Raw genomic sequence first — 22555 nt, 5'->3', positions numbered from 1 at the left:
GGGTCTGCACTCTCCCACCTGTCTGCTTAAGTAATCTTCCCTCAAGCATGGCTCCACCCCAGCCTGTAACTGGGAACACTATACTAACCTGTGCACTGCAAGCCAGCCTCGCTGATCAATATTGCTTTCCTGAACCACCCAGAGCCCCATCCGCGGGCAGTCAGCCGTTAGGTCCACTACCTTAGCGGTGCGCTCCTAACCCCAATGGCTTGCATCTGTCACCTGGCCTCAGGTGACCTGACAGTTTGAGCAGCCGGGTCCTAGTACACACTATGAGAAAATCAGATGAACGATCATCCAATTTTCCACGAAGGTGTGAAAATGTTCAAATGACAAAGGCAAACATAGCTACGTATTAGCGTAGTAGCAGAAGAAATGGTATCCTATACATGACCCTTCCAGCCACATCCAATCATATGTGATTATCTCCGTATGATTACCGTACACATTGAACGAAAATTAGACATGTTAACTCACGATAAAAAATTTCTAGCTTGTACCTTGCTTTGTTTTTTTTTTTGTCTAAACAGTCAGAATCGGCTGTTGAAAGCACTATACTAACAAACGGATAATCTACTGATTGTTTCCTATACGGAAATTTTCATCCGTTTTCTTCTATGTACTGGCCATGACACTTCCCTCTACCCAGACTGAAAATGCTGCAGTCAAAAGGTGTCTCAGTTGCTCCTCCATCTATAGCAAAGACATCCTTTAACAGGAGGTGTGTCATTGCTCTGATCGCCAGGTGAAAATAAAGGTAAAAACTGAAAGAGGAATGCAGCCACCACACCCAATATATTACAATATATTATAACTTTAATGTCTAATATCACTTTAACCACTTCAATACAGGGCACTTAAACACCTTCCCGCCCAGACCAATTTTCAGCTTTCAGTACTCTCACACTTTGAATGACAATTACTCTGTCATGCTACACTGTATCCAAACAAAATTTTTATCACAAATAGAGCTTTCTTTTGGTGGTATTTAATCGCCGCTGGGTTTTTTCTTTTTTGCGATATAAGAGCGAAAATTTTGAAAAAAAAACACTTTTTTTTAGTTTCTATTGTAAAATTTTGCAAATAAGTAATTTTTCTTGATAAATTTGGGCCACAATTTATACTGCTACATATCTTTGGTAAAAATAAATTTTCCCTCCTACATTAACAACTGCAATCCATATTAGGGAAGTTATTTTCCACTTTTTCATTTGAATGTTGGATTATATGTACTAATAGCAGGGTTTAATATTGTATGCATGGTAGGATCTACTCTATATACAACATATTTGTCACATATACATTGTACTGTTTTAAAAAAAAATTGTGTCTGTCCATGTTATCCAAATCTAATAAAATTACAATTTTTTTTACTTTTTATAGTCTAATTACCTGTGTGCCCCCAAAGTCCAACTCTATTCCCACATTTTGTATGCAGATTACAGGGACGCTGGCACACTATCTCTAAGAGTACCTACAGTTGTCACCCTGTGTTTAGGTACAGTCCTAACGGGAATTTTTTTCTTAATTTACTTTGGTAAAAATAACCCAAATTAGTGGATATTATTTAGTCTGTGTGAAAGTTATAGAGTCTACAAGTTAGGGTGCAAATCACAGAAAATTGATCACATCTCATTTCTTGAGACACTAACAATCAAGGAAAGTACAAATACCCCCCAAATGACCCCTTTTTGGAAAGTAGACAGTCCAAGGTATTTAGTAAGAGGCATGGTGAGTTTTTTTAAGTTGTAATTTTTTCCCACAATTCTTGGGAAAATGAAGACTTTTTTTTTTTTTTTTTACACAAACTTATTGTATTGACAGGTTATTTCTTGAGCACAAAAATGAAAAAGAAGAAAAAAGAGCGCACCAGCCTAGTGCATTATCCTTTACAGATTTATTGATTAAAAACAAGATAAAATCTACTCACAAAGGTTGAAGGAACAAATCGCATTTGTAAATTGCCATAGCGGTAATAAATCCAGTGGTAGCAGTTTTCCAGGTCCCAGGAAGGAGGCGTACGGACTACTGCTGGCTAACGCGTTTCGAAGGTTACCCTTCTTCATCAGAGCCTTAGTAGTGTTAATCTCCTGCTGGTTTTTATACATGTGTCCATCTAACCAGGGCTGGTCAGATTGGTTCTGAAACTCCTCCCTTAATTAGTGGGTGGTTCTTTGAGGGGGGGGGAAGGGGGAGGGGGGGGAGAAGAAAGGGATTTTGGTCTAGGCTATGTAGTTATTATTAAGGGGCCATGATAAAAAAACTTTTTATATATTTAATATAGTTTTGGTCTGATTTGATTAGTAGTTCTAATTTAGATATTTTAATTTAATTTTTAATTTTTAATTTTTAAGTTTTAAATTTTTGACACTAATTTTTAAGTTTTTTATTATTATTTATTTTTGATTTTTGATTAATATTTAAATATATAAAGCTGCGGCCATATGTGATCGGGAGTGCAAACAACCAATAGCAAATAGATTAAAATAGTCCTATTAATACTGTTACATAAGTGAATCAAGACATATCGAGTGTTCCTTGGAGCTCCTCTCCCCTTTAGTCTGTACATTCTAAACCTCAGGAGAAAACTAACCAGAGGTTATAAAAAGAAGAAGATTGGAGACAAAGTAGCATACCTTATGATATGTATGTCTGATGTCACCCCATTAGCTCGGATGGAATGTCTCAGCAATAAGGTTAGTTTTCTCCTGAGGTTTAGAATGTACAGACTAAAGGGGAGAGGAGCTCCAAGGAACACTCAATATGTCTTGATTCACTTATGTAACAGTATTAATAGGACTATTTTAATCTATTTGCTATTGGTTGTTTGCACTCCCGATCACATATGGCCGCAGCTTTATATATTTAAATATTAATCAAAAATCAAAAATAAATAATAATAAAAAACTTAAAAATTAGTGTCAAAAATTTAAAACTTAAAAATTAAAAATTAAAAATTAAATTAAAATATCTAAATTAGAACTACTAATCAAATCAGACCAAAACTATATTAAATATATAAAAAGTTTTTTTATCATGGCCCCTTAATAATAACTACATAGCCTAGACCAAAATCCCTTTCTTCTCCCCCCCTCCCCCTTCCCCCCCCCCTCAAAGAACCGCCCACTAATAAAGGGAGGAGTTTCAGAACCAATCTGACCAGCCCTGGTTAGATGGACACATGTATAAAAACCAGCAGGAGATTAACACTACTAAGGCTCTGATGAAGAAGGGTAACCTTCGAAACGCGTTAGCCAGCAGTAGTCCGTACGCCTCCTTCCTGGGACCTGGAAAACTGCTACCACTGGATTTATTACCGCTATGGCAATTTACAAATGCGATTTGTTCCTTCAACCTTTGTGAGTAGATTTTATCTTGTTTTTAATCAATAAATCTGTAAAGGATAATGCACTAGGCTGGTGCGCTCTTTTTTCTTCTTTTTCATTTTTGGCATTAGGACATCCCATCCTTAAGAGCAGCAAGGCCGAAATCCATAGTCCTTCCTGAACCTTTGGGATCTTTAGCTTACACACCCGTGCGCAAGAGTATTTTGCTTTTCTGTCTATACTATTTCTTGAACACAGCATATGCATACTTCCAATTACACCCCAAATTACATTCTGCTACTCCTCCTGAGTATGGCAATACCTCATGTGTGAGACTTTTACACAGCCTGACTACATACAGAGGCCCAACATGCAGGGAGCACCTCCAGGCATTCTAGGAGCAAAATTACACATATAATTTCATGACGACCTATCTCACTTTTGAAGGCCCTGGAGCACCAGGACAATGGAAACGCCCACAAAATGACCCCATTTTGGAAAGCAAACACCCCAATGTATAATCTGTGAGGCACTATGAGTCTTTTGAATGGTTCATTTTTTCCAGAAGTTTTAGGAAAACGTGGGGAAAAAATGAAAACACATTTTTTTTACACAAAGTTGTCCATTTATAAGATATTTCCAACACATAGCATTTACATAGCAAAAATGGCACCCCAAAATACATTCTACTACTCCTTTTGAGTATGGCGATACCACATGTGTGAGACTTTTACACAGCCTGGCCACAGACAGAGGCCTAACATCCAAGTAGCACCTCCAGGCATTCTAGGAGCAAAATTACACTTATAATTTTATGACGACCTATCTCCCTTTTGAAGGCCCTGGAGCACCAGGACAATGGAAACGCCCACAAACTGACCCCATTTTGTAAAGCAAACACCCCAATGTATAATCTATAAGGCATAATGAGTCTTTTGAACGGTTCATTTTTTTCCAGAAGTTTTCAGAAAACGTGGGAAAAAAATAAAAACAAATTTTTTTTACACAAAGTTGTTGATTTATAAGATATTTTTAACACATAGCATGTACATAGAAAAAATGACACCCCAAAATACATTCTACTACTCCTCCTGAGTTTAACAATACCACATGTGTGACACTTTTACACAGCCTGGCCACATACATAGGCCCAACATCCAAATAGCACCTCCAGTCGTTCTAGGAGCATAAATTACACATATAATTTCATGACTACCGATCATATTTTTGAAGGCCCTTCATATTTCTAACACATAACATGTACATACCAAATTACAAAAAGATTACCTGTGGTTTTAGTAGTGTAGTGGTCCACAGAGGAGAGCATCGGACCAGGCAGCAGGCAGGGATGTGGTCAGCGACAGCAAAAGCAATCGTCTGTCAGCACAGCCAAAGCATTGGTCCAGGTAGCAGGCAGAGGTGTCTAGGCAGAAATACTGTCTATAGTCAGTAGAGGCAGCAGGCCGAGATATGGTCAACACAGCCAATGTATTGGTCCAGGCAGCAGAAATAAACACAGTCCATAAAGTACTGGGTCATTACAGGCAGCGATATGGTCAGCACAGCCAAAGTATTGGTCCAGGCAGCAGGAAGGACCATCAAGCTTAGGGCCAGGGGGACAGGGGTAGAGGCTTCTCCCACCCAAATCTCTTTGAAGCCTCCGGGCAACCAGACCCTGTTCTGGGAACACAGAAAACCAAAAACTGATTTTCTCTACATAGAACGCTATTCTGAAGCCCCTCACATATGTGAGACCCCTGTGTACTGAAGTAGAAGGGCAAAAGATCAGTCCAAGTGGCAGGTAAAAACATGGTCGATTTAACAGGTGCATGTGGAAGTCAGAAACGTGGTTAAAACGGCAGGCAAAGGCATCGTCAGTAAACAGGCTGAGGTTGGTGCACGTGGAAGTCAGAAACATGGTTAAAACGGCAGACAACGGCATCGTCGGTAAACAGGCTGAGGTTGGTGCACGTGGAAGTCAGAAACATGGTTAAAACGGCAGACAACGGCATCGTCGGTAAACAGGCTGAGGTTGGTGTACGTGGAAGTCAGAAACGTGGTTAAAACGGCAGGCAAAGACATTGTTGGTAAACAGGCCAGGATCAGTTAACATGGAAGGTAGAAACATGGTGGCAGGCAAATGATGCACACAGGTAGTGGAAATGGGGAAATTGCATTCTGTTACTAATAAGGGGAACTAATATCTGATGGATGTGTGATAATTTTTGAAGCAATCACCGATACACAGGCCAGGTTGTGAGGGACATTGGGGACAATAATAACTTGTATCTCTTCTAGCTCCTCTACTTGAGTATACACGACATTTATTTTGGCGTCTTCTTCCGGATTCTGCAGGGGGAATGTTATAGGGAAAATGTTGCTCATGAAGTCAACTCACACTATCAGAGCGAATGCTTCCTGGGGCAGGTCCTTGCTGGCAAATAAGGGCAGTGACAATATTTTCAATATATTTGAGGTAGGTGATGGGTTGGTTTTCGGGTGATTTTTGATAGCAGACAAATGAATTGAACATGGCCATATGAAACAGATGAAATGCAACTTTTTTATACCAATAATTGGACTTGCGAGTTGACAAATATGGTTGCAGCATCCGATCATTTAAATCCACCCCCCCTATACAGATTGTAGTCAGGGACACATTCAGGCTTTACTTTGGGGCCACGTCTTCTCTGAACCTCCACCAAGGTGTCATTGTGAATGGTAGTCATCATGTGAACATCCTTCTTGTCCCGCCACTTCATGGCCAACACCTCCTCATTCCTCATGAATGCAGCTTCCCCCCTTTTGTAGCCGTTTTGATAGTAAATTCTGTGTGAAGCCCTTCCTATTTTTCCGGAAGGTTCCGCAGGCCAGGGTTTTTTCACAATACAGGTGACGGAAAAGGGGCAAGCTGCTGTAGTAATTATCTACATATAAGTGGTAACCTTTTTTGAACAGGGGGTATGTAATGTCCCACACAATTTTACCACTGGTTCCTATGTATGTGGGGCACTCACGGGGCTGGAGCTGGGAGTCTTTGCCCTCATAAATACAAAATGAGTACACGTATCCAGTGGCTCGGTCACATAATTTGTTCAATTTCACCTCGTACCTGGCTCTCTTTTTTTTAACAGTAAATGTTTTTTTATTTAAAAGAAAATTATATATATATCATAATAATGACACAGTACATGAACATCAAGCGTATGCATTAAGTCACAAGGTCTGAGTTGACAATATAGTTACGGCTAGCAGTTATTCATTCAAGCATACAATGACATCTAATAGTTAAAGCATTTTAGCAATCATATTCCTAGTAGTATTGATCATAGTAGGAGTGGAAAAGGGGGGGGGTCTAGGAAGGGGGAGAAGAGAGGGGGGGGCGGAGGATAGGGAAGGGGTTATATAAATCCTACACCAGAATAACATTGCTATGTAGCTGCTGCAACAATACACTATAGGATAGAGTCAGAGCACCGGGGATTACTGACTGCCCGGGTCTCCTATCCATGTGCATCAACCCATTGAGAAAAGACTTTATCAAATTATTTAGGGCAATTTCTACTCTCATCTGTCAACTTGTACAAAGGTAGGACAGAGTTTATCGTGGTCATCCACATATGTTGTGTGGGGGGGGCGGGCTGCTTCCACCTGAGAAGAATCTCCCGTCTGGCATAGTATAGAGCATAGAACAGGAACAGTTTGTCGTGTCTGGATGCTTCAGTGTTTTCCATATTGCCCAGTAGCGCCAGGGCAGGATCCAACCTAAGGGACCAGTCCCCAAACGTGCCCAGGACTTTCATCACTCCCTCCCAGTATGGACGTAGCGCAGGGCACGACCATACCATGTGAAAAAAAGTTCCAGGAGACACACCACATCTGGAGCAGAGAGCGTTCGTTCCCGGATATATACTGGCTAGCCTCACTGGGGTATAATATGCCCTATGTAGGAACTTAATTTGAATGAAGCAATCCCTTGCTAAGATCATGTTTGTGGTATAGTCAGACACTATATCTTCCCAACTATCGTCTGTCAGCTCTGGGATGTCAGTCTTCCATTTATTAAAAACCTTAGTCAGGGATGTCATATGTGCAATTGAAAGGTAGAAGTAGAGGGAGGACAGGGGTTTGTCCATGATTTTAGCAATGAGCAGTCGTTCAACTGCGTCAGTCTGAAGGGTCAGGGGGCCAGGGAACTGGGCCTGTACCGCATGTTTTAGTTGATAGTACCTGAACTTCATGGAAGCAGGGATATTATGTTTAGCTTTCAGTGTTTCAAAGGAGGAAAAGGACCCATCATGGTAGATATGTTTAATAGTTACTATCCCCCTGACCGCCCACAACTGAGGGTCCGGAAGCCCATAGAGATGGGATAGCAGGGGATTACCCCACAGGGGCATATGGGGGGAGATGACCGAATCCAACTTATAAATAGCTCTTACCTTTTGCCATACCTGTATAGTTGTGTGCATTAAAGACGTTACCTGGGGGTGGGCCTTGGGCCCTCTGTAGGGTAAGTTAGTTAACGCCGCATAGGATCCCAGGATGACCGCCTCAAGGGTCACAGCAGGGTTCTGTCTGGGCTGGTCAAACCACCACTGGACATTTACCAGGACTGCTGCCCAAAAGTAGAGCTGGAAATGTGGCAAAGCCAGTCCTCCCTGGGATAGGGGGAGCTGGAGCATCTTCCTTGCCAGTCTCGGAGCTTTCCCAGCCCAGGCAAAAGTGGAAACAATTGAATCCAATTTTTGAAAAAAGGATTTGGGAATGAGGCACGGAGTGTTCCTGAAAAAGTAGGTGAACTTGGGGAGATAGACCATTTTTACCAAGTTCACTCTGCCCACCGGAGACAGCGGTAGGGTCCTCCAAAGTTGGCATTTCATGCTAAATTGGGTCAGGAGGGGGGAGAGGCTATCCTCCATGTAGGCGTGGGGGGACTCTCTAACAATTACCCTGAGATATTTAAATTCATCTACCCATTGGAGTGGTGTGTTGGTAGCCACCCTGGGGCCCGAGCGACTAAGGGAAAAAAGCACTGACTTATCCCAGTTGACGCGAACCCCAGAGTATCTGCCGAATTGATCTATTATCTCAAGTGATCAGGGAGGCTCCTGCATCGGCCAAGTACAGCAGGGTGTCATCCGCAAATAGCGAGATTTTTCCTGAAGCACTCCAACCTGTATTCCCTTGACCTGTGAATTTTGGCGTAGGAGGATTGCCATGGGCTCAATTGCCAGGGCAAAGAGTCCCGGGGACAGGGGACAACCCTGCCTGGTACCCCTATGCAGTCTAAAGGGGGGGGACAACAGGCCATTAACCCATATCCGGGCAGTCAGATCCCTGTATAGAAGTTGAATCCAGGAAATAAACCTGGGCCCAAATCCAAAGCGTTCCAATACCTCCCATAGGAAAAGCCACTCAACAGAGTTGAATGCCTTTTCGGCCACCACACCCGTATCCCCCTCTGCAGCTAAGTCTATATGGGTAAATAGCCTACGAATATTGATGTCCGTTCCTCTGCCCGGCATAAAGCCAGACTGATCCGGGTGGACCAAGGCCGTGATCACCCGGCTCAGCCTGGTCGCCAAGATTTTGTCCAGTAATTTGGCATCCACATTGATCAGAGAAATCGGGCGATAGGACTTGCAGAGTTTGGGATCCTTGCCTTGCTTAGGGATGACCACTATCACCGCCTCTGGCATGGGGGACGGCAGGATCCCATCCCTCAAAGAGGCCAGGAGCATGGAGTGAAATTTGGGGGCCAGTTCCTCAGCATACATTCGGTAAAATTCAGGGGGGAACCCGTCTGGACCTGGTGTTTTCCTGGCCTGGAGTGAGGAGATGGTCTGGTGTACCTCCTTGAGGGTAATGGGAGAGTCAAGTTGATCTCTATATGTTTCAGTCAGAACAGGGAAGTCTACATCTGAAAAGTATATATGCAGATCCTCCATAGAGTAGTCAACCCGAGAAGAGTAAAGTTCAGTATAGTAAGACGCAAAGCCCTCATTGATCGCCCTGGAGGAAGTCTGCATGACTCCATCTCCGTCAACCAGTGATGGGACACTCATAGAGGCCGACTGTTCCCTGACCAACCACACCAGCAATCTACCCCCACGTTCACCCTCCTCAAAGATCCTCTACGTCTGCTGGAGCAGCTTCTTTTTGGTAAGTGATGTGCGGATCAGCATAACCTCCCTGGTGCTCTCCTGGAGCTTAGCATGAAGTTCTGGATCTCCGTTTTGAGTATATTGCCGCTCCAAAGAGGCGGCCCTATCCTCAGCCCTGACCAAGTCTGCCTTCTTCTGTCTACGGACTCCACCAATGAGTGATTGATAATGGCCTCTCAAGGAGGCCTTAAAGGCATCCCACACTACCGCTGCTGGGGCCGACCCAGGGTTAGTTGCCCAGTAGGCGTCCATTTGTATGCGGAGTCCGGAATCCACCTCTGGGTCAGAGATCCAGAATCTCGATAACCTCCACAATCTATCCGTGGGAGACCCCTCCAAGGACAGCTTGAGGAGCAGTGGTGCATGATCGGATATACCCCTAGGAAGGATTGATATCTGCTGCACCCTGGGCAACAGAGGTCTCCCCGCATACATAAGGTCAATGCGTGAGAGAGTTCTGTGAGTGGCTGAGTGACAGGTAAAAGATTTGTCTGAGGGATGTTGCCACCTCCACAGGTCCGTTAGCCCATATGTTTCTGCCCAGACCGATAATTCTGAGGTAGGTCCTCCTGTGGATTTAAAGCTGTCTAGCCCGGGATTAGGAGACATGTTAAAGTCCCTCGTAATCAATAAGTTATCTGTACCGTACTTAGCAAGAAGGCGGCCCAGTTTATAGAGTAATCTGATTGAGGCAGGGGGAGGAATATAGATACCCACCAGCACCACCTCCAGGCTCTCTACCATTGCATGCATGTACCTGGCTCTCTTACTTGGGATATACTGCTTGATATTCAGACGGCCAGTAAAGTGGATAAGGGATTCGTCTAGACAAATATTTTGGTCAGGAATAAAGACTTCAGAAAATCATTTGGTAAAAGAATTTATTAGGGGGCGAAGCTTATATAATTTGTTGTGGTTGGGATGATCTTGGGGAGGGCACTGCGAATTGTCATTGAAATGTAGGCAACGCATAATCATATCATACCGTGTCCTGGACATAACAGAAGAATATAGGGCCATGTGGTGGATGGGGTGGGTGGACCAATAGGCACGCAGTTCGTTTTTCTTTGTAAGCCCCATATTAAAAGTAAGGCCCAAGAACAATTTGAATTTGTCTAGTGTGAGACGTCGCCAATGGAACATACAGGCGTAGGACAAACTGGGGTTGGCAGAAAAAAATTGCTCTGCATAGAGATTTGTTTGGTCCACCATGTACTGCAACAAATCTTCCGGGAAAAACAAACAGGAATAGTCCAAATATGAAAAATTCGAAGTGTTGGGCTGCACACCTGACTGTGCAGTGAAAGGGGGGATTGTAGCGGATCCTGAGTTGGCAACCATAAGGGGTTTGCCAGGGCATCGGGAAGGTAGGACTGGACCCGGATTCTTTGGGCTGGATGTGCAATTCCAGTACTTGTACTGGGCTCCTCTTCCTGGGGTCTGGCGCTGCTGGTGGTAGGCAGGTGTTCTGATCTTGGTCCTGATCTCCTTACTCTTTTAGGAAGGGCAGTTTCCTCCGCTGACTCGGACTCCGATCCACTACCCTCCACTGGCTCGTATTCCGAACCAGAATCGGATAATGAGAGCTCCCCGCTGCTCTCATTATCCGACATGGTAAGGATGTTATATGACTCCTCAGCTGTGTAAACTCTTTGGGACATGATGGTGGTACTTTTGGTGGGCCTGTGTGATGGAACTGGTGGTGCTACTGACAGCTCACTGATGGCGGGCCTGTGTGATGGTACTGACAGGTTACTGATGGCCTGTGTGATGGTACTTATGGCGGGACTGTGCGACGGTAGTGATGGCGGGCCTGTGTAACAGATAGGCTATGACAGACGGGCTGTCAGATCCAGATGGTACCGATGGCGGTACTGATGGCGGTACTAATAGCGGTACCGTTAGTGGTACTGATGGCGGCCTGTGTGACAGATGGGCTGTCAGATCCAGATGGTACCGATACTGATGGCGGTGGCTGTGCTGATGGCGGTGGCTGTGATGATGGCGGTACCCATGGCGGTGCTGATGGCGGGCTGTGACAGGTTCTGATGGGCTGTGACAGGTTCTGATGGGCTGTGACAGATCCTGATGGGCTGGATGGGCTGTGACAGGTTATCTTTATTGGTGGGGGGGGGTTGCGTGTTGTGTAGACAGTAGACAGTAGTGTAATAAAAAGTGTTTCACTCACTGATCAGATCTCTCCTTCTCTCTCCTCACACGATCGGTGTGTGAGGAGAGAGAAGGAGAGATCCCTGGAAACCGCTACTATGTTTATACTTGTGGACACAGCCGATCACGTGGGTAAACAGCCATTTCATTGGCTGTTTACCCTGATCGGGATGGGACTATGTCCAAGGGACACTCGCCATCTCCGATCGGCACGCTGCGCGCCCCCTGCGGCGCACATTGCACGTGTGCCCGATTTGTTTTGACATGTGACCGGTTGTTATTGGACACAGCCGATCACATGGTAAACAGCCAATTTCATTGGCTGTTTACCCTGATCGGGGATGAGCTGTGTCCGAGGGACAAGCTTAATCCCCGAGCGCCCCCGGGGGCACGCAATAGCGGTGCATCCTGAGGACGTCAATGACGCCCAGTCAGGATTTTCAAACCACTTTGCCGCCGTCATTTTGTAATAGGGCGGGCGGCAAGTGGTTAACCACCTGAGCTTCAGAAGGATTTGCCCCCTTAATGACCAGGCCATTTTTTGCTATTCAGCACTGTGCTCCATTTTTTTTTTTTTATGAAAAAAGGTTTTTATTGAACAGGTTAAACAACTTCCAAGGCACAAGCCATAACTTTCGAACAATGACAATTACATATTCCAGTTAACGTTTCAGCAGGTATCGATCAAGACATAGCACACATTTACTCACTTCCACAATTCCCCCCACATTGTCATAGATCCCTTCATATGTGTATCATATATATAGCATAATCATCCCAAGGGACACTGTAGAAGTCTAGACAGTACCAATTCCCTGGGACTTAGTCCAGGTGTGTCTAGCCAACGTGACCATAGCCTTTCAAACCTACCCCATCCCCCGTGTCGTTTCATAATAAGGGTGTTTCCCATATGTGTTATCCAGGAGGCAGTAGTGGGTGGTAAAATTGTGCCACATTCAGAGAACAGGTAGATATGGACTGCAGGGCCTCCTCCCACTGATCTCCCATAAGTGGCCCTAGGTCTTTCTGCCATAAAGATACTGCCCTACTGGGGTATGGTCATAAGTGTTGTGTAAGTAGCATTTGGTAACACTGAGATATGATCGCCTTAGTTTCAGTGCTGGTCTGCAGCACATGAAAAATAGGAGTGGGTGACCAGTGGCGGCTGGTGCTCCAATTTTTTTGGGGGGTGCAAACAAACTGAAAAATACTGCACCCCCCCATCAATTGCAGCCCCACTGTGCCCATCAAATGCAGCCATTGTGCCCATCAAATGCAGCCATTGTGCCCATCAAACGCAGCCACTGTGCCCATCATATGCAGCCACTTGTGCCCTATCATATGCAGCCATCATATGCAGCCACTTGTGCCCATCATATGCAGCCACTGTGCCCATATGCAGCCACTTGTGCCCATCATATGCAGCCACTTGTGCCCCATCATATACAGCCATCATATGCAGCCACTTGTGCCCATCATATGCAGCCACTGTGCCCATCATATGCAGCCACTTGTGCCCATCATATGCAGCCACCTGTGCCCATCAAATGCAGCCACTACTGCCCTACTGGGGCACGGTCATAAGTGTTGTGTAAGTAGCATTTGGTAACACTGAGATATGATCACCTTCGTTTCAATGCTGGTCTGCAGCACATGAAAAATAGGAGTGGGTGACCAGTGGCGGCTGGTGCTCAAAATTTTTGGGGGGGTGCAAACAAACTGAAAAATACTGAACCCCCCCATCAATTGCAGTCCTACTGTGCCCATCAAATGCAGCCCCACTGTGCCCATCAAATGCAGCCATTGTGCCCATCAAATGCAGCCACTCTGCTCATCAAATGCAGCCACTTGTGCCCATCATATGCAGCCACTTGTTCCCCATCATATGCAGCCATCATATGCAGCCACTTGTGCCCATCATATGCAGCCACTGTGCCCATCATATGCAGCCACTTGTGCCCATCATATGCAGCCACTTATGCCCATCATATGCAGCCACTTGTGCCCATCAAATGCAGCCACTTGTGCCCAGTAAATGCTGCCTCTTGTGCCAATCAAATGCAGCCACTTGTGCCCATCATATGCAGCCACTTGTGATAAGCAAATGCAGCCACTTGTGCCCATCATATGCAGCCACTTGTGCCCATCATATGCAGCCACTTGTGCCTGTCAAATGCAGCCACTTGTGCCTGTCAAATGCAGCCACTTGTGGCCAGTAAATTCAGCCACTTGTGCCAATCAAATGCAGCCACTTGTGCCAATCAAATGCAGCCACTTGTGCCCATCATATGCAGCCACTTGTGATAATCAAATGCAGCCATTTGTGCCCATCATATGCAGCCACTTGTGCCCATCATATGCAGCCAGTAAAAGCCGCTCGGTTGTTATACCGGAGGAGCGGGAGGGGACATCCCCCCCTCCCGCCGCTGTTACCGGGCCTCCCGTGCGATCGGGAGGCCCGGTATCTGATCCTGTGCCTTCGGCGGCTGGGGGCGGGCTGGAACAAAGCTGTGGGCGGCTTCGTTCCAGCCTTCTCGTAAACGCGGAAGCGACGTCATGACGTCACTTCCCGTTTACTCGGCTGCCAATGGCGCCGAATTTAAAAAAGTACACAGTATTCAGAATAGCCATTTTCGGCGATCTGAATACTTTGAAGTGTAAAGGAGGGATGGGGGGTCTTTTAGACCCCCCATCCCTCCATAAAGAGTACCTGTCACCACCTATTACTGTCACAAGGGATGTTTACATTCCTTGTGACAGCAATAAAAGTAAAAAAAAAAATTTTTTTTTAAAAACACAATTCATAAAGTAAAAAAATAAATAAAATAAATTAAAAATTTTTTTTTTTAAAGTGCCCCTGTCCCCGCGAGCTTGCGCAGCGAAGAAAACGCATACGGAAGTCGCGCCCGCATATGTAAACGGTGTTCAAATCACACATGTGAGGTATCACCGCGATCGTCAGAGCGAGAGCAATAATTCTAGCCCTAGACCTCCTCTGTAACTCAAACCTGGTAACCGTAAAAAAATATTAAAGCGTCGCCTATGGAAATTCATCGGTACTGTAGTTTGTCGCCATTCCACGAGTGCGTGCAATTATAAAGGGTGATATGTTTGGTATCTATTTACTCGGCGTAACATCATCTTTCACATTATACAAAAAAATTGGGGTAACTTTACTGTTTGGATTTTTTTAAATTCATGAAAGTGTCCCTTTTCCAAAAATTTGCGTTTAAAACACCGCTGCACAAATACCGTGTGATAAAAAATATTGTAACAATCGCCATTTTATTCTCTAGATTCTCTGCTAAAAAAATATATATAATGTTTGGGAACTCTAAGTAATTTTCTAGCAAAAAATACGGATTTTAACTTGTAAACACCAAATTTCAAAAATAGGCTTAGTCATGAAAGGGATAAAGGATCCGCATGTGTGAAAGGGGCATAACCTGGTACAGTCTGGATGATGTACATGTACGTGATCCAGCCTGCCTGTGCCGGCCACCTGCAGTAAATGTACTGTGGGCGGTTGGCAAATGGTTGTGAAGGCTCAAGGTTTTTTACCTTCATACAGTGCATCCGGAAAGCATTCACAGTGCTTCACTTTCTCCACATTTTGTTATGTTACAGCCTTATTCCAAAACTGATTAAATTCATTTTTTTTTTTCAAAATTCTACAAACAATAGCCTACAATGACAATTTGAAAGAAGTTTGTTTGAAATATTTGAAAATGTATTAAAAAAAAAATTACATGTACTGTACTTAAAGTGGATGTAAACCTGATTTTTTTTTTTTTAAATTAAGGCTTGCACTTTACAGTATAGGATTTCATGTCATCTGTGCCCAGTCTTGCCACGAAGAGTTAATCAAGCTCTGGGCAGTCCTCTTATCTTTATTCAGTGAGATAAAAATGGTCAGACAAAGAAATAGGAGTCAATTTCTCCCCCTTGCTGTGAGTGACAGGTGATTTACATATCTCATTCAGAGTGTTAGAGAGGCATTCTGTGTACTTCAGATCCCCTCCTCCTTTCTTCTCCAGCTCTCTCTGGATTGGCTGCTCCACGCCGCAGCATAATTGGGCATGCTGAAGTCATGTGGTGACTTTCCTGGGTTTTGACTGGATGTTCGTGATCATGGGGCATAATCCACAAGACCAGCAGAAGTTCAGTGTAAGAAATATCAATGCCTGGCCAAGGGAAGTGTAGAGGTGGGTGGGGAGTCTACTGACATCACGACTCCACCCACCGAGCTCCAGACAACAGACCCACCCACAGAATCTGCAGTTTTTTGGGTCTCATAACAGACAGAGGGGAGACATTTGACAGGTAAGGATTCATGCAGGAGGCATGTATATCCTTATAGATGACCACTATGGCAGCAGTTTAGAAAGGATGAGAGTGGGTTTTCATCCACTTTAAGTATTCACAGCCTATGCTCAATACTTTGTTGAAGCACCTTTGGCACCAATTACAGCCTCAAGTCGTTTTGAATATGATGCTACTAGCTTGGCACACCTATTTGGGCAGTTTCTCCCATTCTTCTCTCAAGCTCTATCAGGTTAGATGGGTAGCACCGGTGCACGGCCATTTTCAGATCTCTTCAGAGAAGTTCAATCGGGTTCAAGTCTGGGCTCTGCCAGGGCCACTCAAGGACGTTCACAGAGTTGTCCCGTAGCCACTCCTTTGTTATCTTGGCTGTATGCTTATGGCTGTTGTCCTGTTGGAAGATGAACCTTCGCCCCAGTGTGAGGTCCAGAGCACTTTGGAGCAGGTTTTCATCAAGGATATATCTGTACATTGCTGCATTCATCTTTCCCTCAGTCCAGACTATGTTAAAATTAGGAGCAAGAGGGTGGGACTTTGAACGAAGCACGTGGTTGAAATGAATACAATGGTGGAGATTGAGATATTTAATATTCCATAAATAACAAAATTACACACATAATTTCCATATACATACAAATAGGAATACACATTAAACATGGCGTCAATTCTTAAAACAGTGGTAACTGGTAATAACATGATTAAAAATGGGTAACATGATAGAGTTTCAGAGTCCACCATAAATCATAGTTAGGTACAAAAATGTTGAAAGGCAATATCTACATGGCCTATGACCTTACTGGTTCCTGTCACATGTGATGGTACAAATATATAAATAATAAAAACTGTTAGAGCTGTAGTATACTGGTATACGCCAGTTGTTAGCTCGATGCATTTCACGGCTTGGTGCCGCTAATGAGGAGAAAGCACATGGTGTATCTGCAAGTGGGAGATGAACAACTAGATAAATAATCTTGTATCAATAGAGGGGAGAAGAATGAAGATGGAGACCCCCCCCAATAGATCACTTACAAGTATACATGCAGGGGGAGGCATAATGTCAAGGACCACCCAAAGGCATCAGTGTCGGGAGCTGGGTGGCTTGGTCCAATAGTGACACACATCACGGGCAGCAACCCAGGCACACAGGGCATACCTAAGGTGAACATGTGACAATAAGAGTAGGAGGTGATTAGGCCATTTATTTATGTAGTGCAAAATTGGTATAAAAGGAGGTGTGATGACAGTGAGGTCTGTGTCGTGTGGTGGGACTAATGTAAACAGGGGAAAGGGAAAAAAAGGGGACTGATGGGGGGGTGAATGAATAGGAGTGAGGGTGGACAGCCATGGCAAAAGGTTGCCACCAAGACGCCTGAAAACAGGAGTGTGTATGAACGACAACCAAAGTGACTGCAAACTGTACAAAAATTACCTGGTGCTGGAGAAGGGGGAGAAAAGAGCCCTGGTCTAGGAGGGACATGAGAACTCGTGTGTGCAGGATCCCTGTGTAACCAGGCCCGACCAGGGAAGCCACCCATAAATAAATGCACGCCGCTACCGGACTTCCCCCAATGTCACACGCACGGGCGCTGTGAACGGGAGGAGGCGCCAAGGCCTGGCGCCCTCACAACCACATTCAGGCCTTGTGGAGATGGAAAATGCCCACCGGGGAGGCAGCGCCGCCGCACATCCAGCTCGCAGTATGTGATGTCGATATGCAGTGACTGGGCGTCTGCCCCCCGAGCGTCATGAAGGGGCAGAGGGAGGAAGGGACACCCCGCAGTGTGCATCACAGCTCCCGGACAAGATGAAATCTGTTACCTTGCAACATTTTTGTACCCAACTGTGATATATGGTGGACTCTGTAACTCTATCATGTTACCCATTTTTAACCATGTTATTACCAGTTACCACTGTTTTAGGAATTGACGCCATGTTTAATGTGTATACCTATTTGTATGTTTATGGAAATTATGTGTGTAATTTTGTTATTTACGGAATATTAAATATCTCAATCTCCACCATTGTATTCATTTCAACCACGTGCTTCGTTCAAAGTCCCACCCTCTTGCTCTTAATTTTAACAATATCATTGTCAGGGACGGAGGCACATGACCTTACCAGGCCATGGCCTCATTTAAAGTCCCAATATTTCCCCTCCCCCTTTTCCCCAATTTTTGCTTCAACATGGATGGAAGCACGTGGTTGCAATTAACTGGTTCTATCTATTTAACTCATTCTGTATCTTAGTGGCCCATTGTTAACCTTCCCTGCTCTACCCCTATATTTTTTGTATTAGCTATTATATTGTTCTCTATCCCCTTGGTGATCCACCTCTGCAATTATTAGGCATTATATTTTGTGGTTGTGCAGCTGGTGGCGTGTGTTGTGGGCCTCCGTGTCGCCCGGATTTAATCTTGTCCAGGAGCTGCGATGTGCACTCATAATTTTAACAATATCATTGTCAAGGATGGAGGCACATGACCTTACCAGGCCATGGCCTTATTTAAAGTCCCAATATTTCCCCTCCCCATTTTCCCCAATTTTTGCTCGATCCTGACTAGTCTCCCAGTTCCTGCCACTGAAAAACATCACCACGGCATGATGCTGCCACCGCCATTCTTCACTGTAGGGATGTATTGGCCAGGTGATGAGTGCCTGGTTTCCTCCAGACATGAGGCTTGCCATTCAGGCCAATGAGTTCAATCTTTGTTTCATCAGACTAGAGAATTTTGTTTCTCATGGTCTGAGAGTCCTTCAGGTGCCTTTTGGCAAACTCCGTCATGTGTCTTTTACTGAGGAGTGGCTTCCGTCTGGCCACTCTACCATACAGGCCTGATTGGTGAAGTGCTGCAGAGATGGTTGTTCTTCTGGAAGGTTCTCCTCTCTCCACAGAGAAATGCTGGAACTCTGTCAGAGTGACCATCGAGTTCTTGGTCACCTCCCTGACTAAGGCCCTTCTCCCCTGATCGCTCAGTTTGGCCAGGCAACCCGCTCTAGGGAGAGTCCTGGTGGTTCCAAACGTATTCCATTTACGGATGATGGAGGCCACTGTGATCATTGAAACCTTCAATGCTGCAGAAATTGTTCTGTACCCTTCCCCAGATCTGTACCTCGATACAATTCTGTCTTGGAGGTCTACAGACAATTCCTTGGACTTCATGACTTGGTTTGTGCTCTGACATGCACTGTTAACTGTGGGACCTTATATAGACAGGTATGTGCCTTTCCAAATTATGTCCAATCAACTGAATTTACCACAGGTGGACTCCAATCACATTATAGAAACATCTCAAAGATCATCGCTGGAAACAGGATGCACCTGAGCTCAATTTTGAGTGTCATGGCAAAGGCTGTCAATACTTGTGTATATGTAATTTATTTTTGTTTTTTTATTCTTAATAAATTTCCAAAGATTTCAAACAAACTTTGTTCACGTTGTCATTATGGGATATTGTTTGTAGAACTTTGAGGAAAATAATGAATTTAATCAATTTACGAATAAGGCCGTAACATAACAAAATGTGGAAAAAGTGAAGCGCTGTGATTACTTTCTAGATGCACTGTATATCCGTGTTCTGACACTTCCCAGTAGGGGGCACTTATGTGCGCTGGCTCACTTCCGCTGTGATTACAGACTGCGGAAGCCGATCGGTGGGTGCAAGGTACTTGATGTCCTCCAGCACCCTTCGATTGTTAGGCAGATACACAGAACTGCAATCTCCCTATGTAAATAAGGCATGTCGCCATTCTGACAGGAAGGAAGGGATAGAATTGTGTCCCTGCAAAGCAGAGAATAAATTTAATGTCTTCGGCTAGTAAAAGCACCTCACACAATATAGTAAAACACTAGCTAGGCACACACTTAACCCTTTGATCGCCCCTGATGTTAACCCCTTCCCAGCCAGTGTTATAATGCAGTAACATTGCATATTTTTAGCACTGATAACTGTATTAGTGTCACTGATCCCCAAAAAATGTCAAATGTGTCAGTTAGTGTCCCGACTGTCCACCACAATGTCTCAGTCCCACTATAAGTCGCTGATTGCCACTATTACTAGTAAAAATAAATAAAAATTTCCCTTAGTTTGCAGACGTTATGACTTTTGCGCAAACCAACCAATATACACTTATATTTTTTACCAAAAATAGGTAGCAAAATACATATTGGCTTAAATTGATTAAGATATTAGATTTTTTTTACATTTTTTATTGGATGTGTTTTATAGCAGACAATAAAAATATTGTTTGTTTTTTTTTCAAAATTGTCTGTCTTTTTTGTTCATAAAAACCGCAGAGGTGTTCAAATACCACCAAAAGAAAGTTCTGTTTGTGTGAAAAAAATGACATACATTTTATTTGTTTATAGTGCTGCATGACTGAGCAATTGTCAGTTAACCACTTCCCAGCTGCCATATAGCAGAATCACGGCCGGAAAGTGGTTGCATTATTCTGACTGGGCGTCATATGACGTTCAGCAGGATAAGTCGCTAGCAGGGCGGTGATCAGTGGTGTGATGTGTCATCTCTGATCCCGGTAAAGAGCCTATGACGTAGACTCTTTACCATGTGTTCAGCTGTATCCAATCACAGCTCATCACATGGCAACCATGAAGTGCCGTTTATCGGCTTTTCCTCTACTCGTGCCTTGTCAGCGCGAGTAGAGGAGAGCCGATCGGCTGCTCTCCTGACAGGGGGGGTCTGCACTGATAATCAGCTCACTGATTATCATTGCAGACCCATCAAGGGTACCCACTAGAGCCCACCAGGGATACCCACTAGAGCCCACCAGGGATGCCAATCAGTGCCCATTAAAAATGCCAGTCTGTGCTCATCAGTGATTGCCGGTCAGTGCCTCCTAATCAGTGCTGCACATTAGTGCCACCTATGAGTGCCCATCAGTGCTGCTGATTAGTGCTGGTTATTAGGGCTGCCTATCAGTGCCTCATCATCAGTGCAGCCTCATCAGTGAGGCTCTGTTTCCACTACTGTGAGTTGTAGTGCGACTTGACACATGTGAAGTCGCATGACAAGTCAAAATCCATATATTTTATTGGTCCCCGTTCTAATTGGTGCGACTCAAGTCACAGCCACTCTAAAAAAGGTTCTTGTACTCATTTGTTCTGACTTCGATGCAACTTGTTCTCCCATGGTTCTCACCAGTCGTATGACATCGCATCAAAAATCGCATTGCAAAGTCGCACTGTAAATCGTGCGACTCTGGGGTCGCAATAATGAAAACCGAGCCTGAAGGAGAACACGTACTTATTTACAAAGTTTTATAACAGAAACGAAGAAAAAAATTTTTTTTTCAACATTTTTTGTACTTTTTTATTTGTAAAGCAAAAAATAGTGGTGAACAAATATCACCAGAAGAAAGCTCTATTTGTGGGAACAAAATGATAAAAATCTTGTTTGGGTACAGTGTAGCATGACCGCACAATTGTCATTCAAAGTGCGACAGCGCTGAAAGCTGAAAATTGGCCTAGGCAGGAAGGGGGTGACAGTGCCCAGTATTGAAGTGGAAGTAACACTGTGCTTTGAAAAAAATTACCTGGTCATGAAGGGGGGTAAAACTTCTTGAGGTCAAGTGGTTAATTCCCACCAATGAGGTCAGGTCCAGCAATTTTGACAACTTCCAGACCACCCGCCATCGTTATACGTAGGTACTTTGACGTTAAATACTGTTGTTATGGCAGCAGATAGCTGCCATAACCCCGGTATTTCCTGAAATGGAGGGCGGTCTGCTTTCAGATAGTCGTAGCGGTGGAGACGATCTGGTCCTTTCCCCTCAAATGCACTGTATTGAGTAAGGAAATGATGACCCCCACTCAACTCAATGCCCATTGGATGACGGTAGCAATGTCAAACATCACTTCTGCCCAACAGCCTTAAAGGGACATTATTTTTTTTATTAAAAAAAAAAAAAATAACAATACTTTTTTAGTTTTTTTATTGCATTTAAGTGTAAATGTAATCCAAGATCTCACATTAAAGAGGTCCTATCATGCTTTTTTTCTATTACAAGGGATGTTTACATTCCTTGTAATAGGAATAAAAGTGATCCAAAATATTTTTTTTTAACCACTTCCCGCCCGCCCTATAGCGGATTGACGTCCGGGAAGTGGTTCTGCTATCCTGACTGGACGCCATATGACGTCCAGCAGGATAACATGCCGCAGCGCGCCCCCGGGGGCGCGCATCGCGGCGATCGGTGGAGCGGTGTGTCAGTCTGACACACCGCTACACTGATCTTGGTAAAAAGCCTCCGGCGGAGGCTCTTTACCACGTGATCAGCCATGTCCAATCACAGCTGATCACGCTGTCAATAGGAAGAGCCGTTGATCGGCTCTTCCTCACTCGCGTCTGACAGACGCAAGTAGAGGAGAGCCGATCGGCGGCTCTCCTGGCAGGGGGGGTCTGCGCTGATTGTTTATCAGCGCAGCCCCCCCGCAGATCACCACACTGGACCACCAGGGATCGCCGCTAGGACCACCAGGGAAGGGGCAACATGTGGATGGCCAGGTATGTACCCCATGGCCATCCACATGTGCCCAGTGTGCCAAATCTGTGC

The sequence above is a fragment of the Aquarana catesbeiana genome, linkage group LG01 (assembly GCF_042186555.1).
Source record: "Aquarana catesbeiana isolate 2022-GZ linkage group LG01, ASM4218655v1, whole genome shotgun sequence".
NCBI classification, from domain to species: domain Eukaryota; kingdom Metazoa; phylum Chordata; class Amphibia; order Anura; family Ranidae; genus Aquarana; species Aquarana catesbeiana.
Note: the sequence above shows the minus strand (reverse complement) of the source record.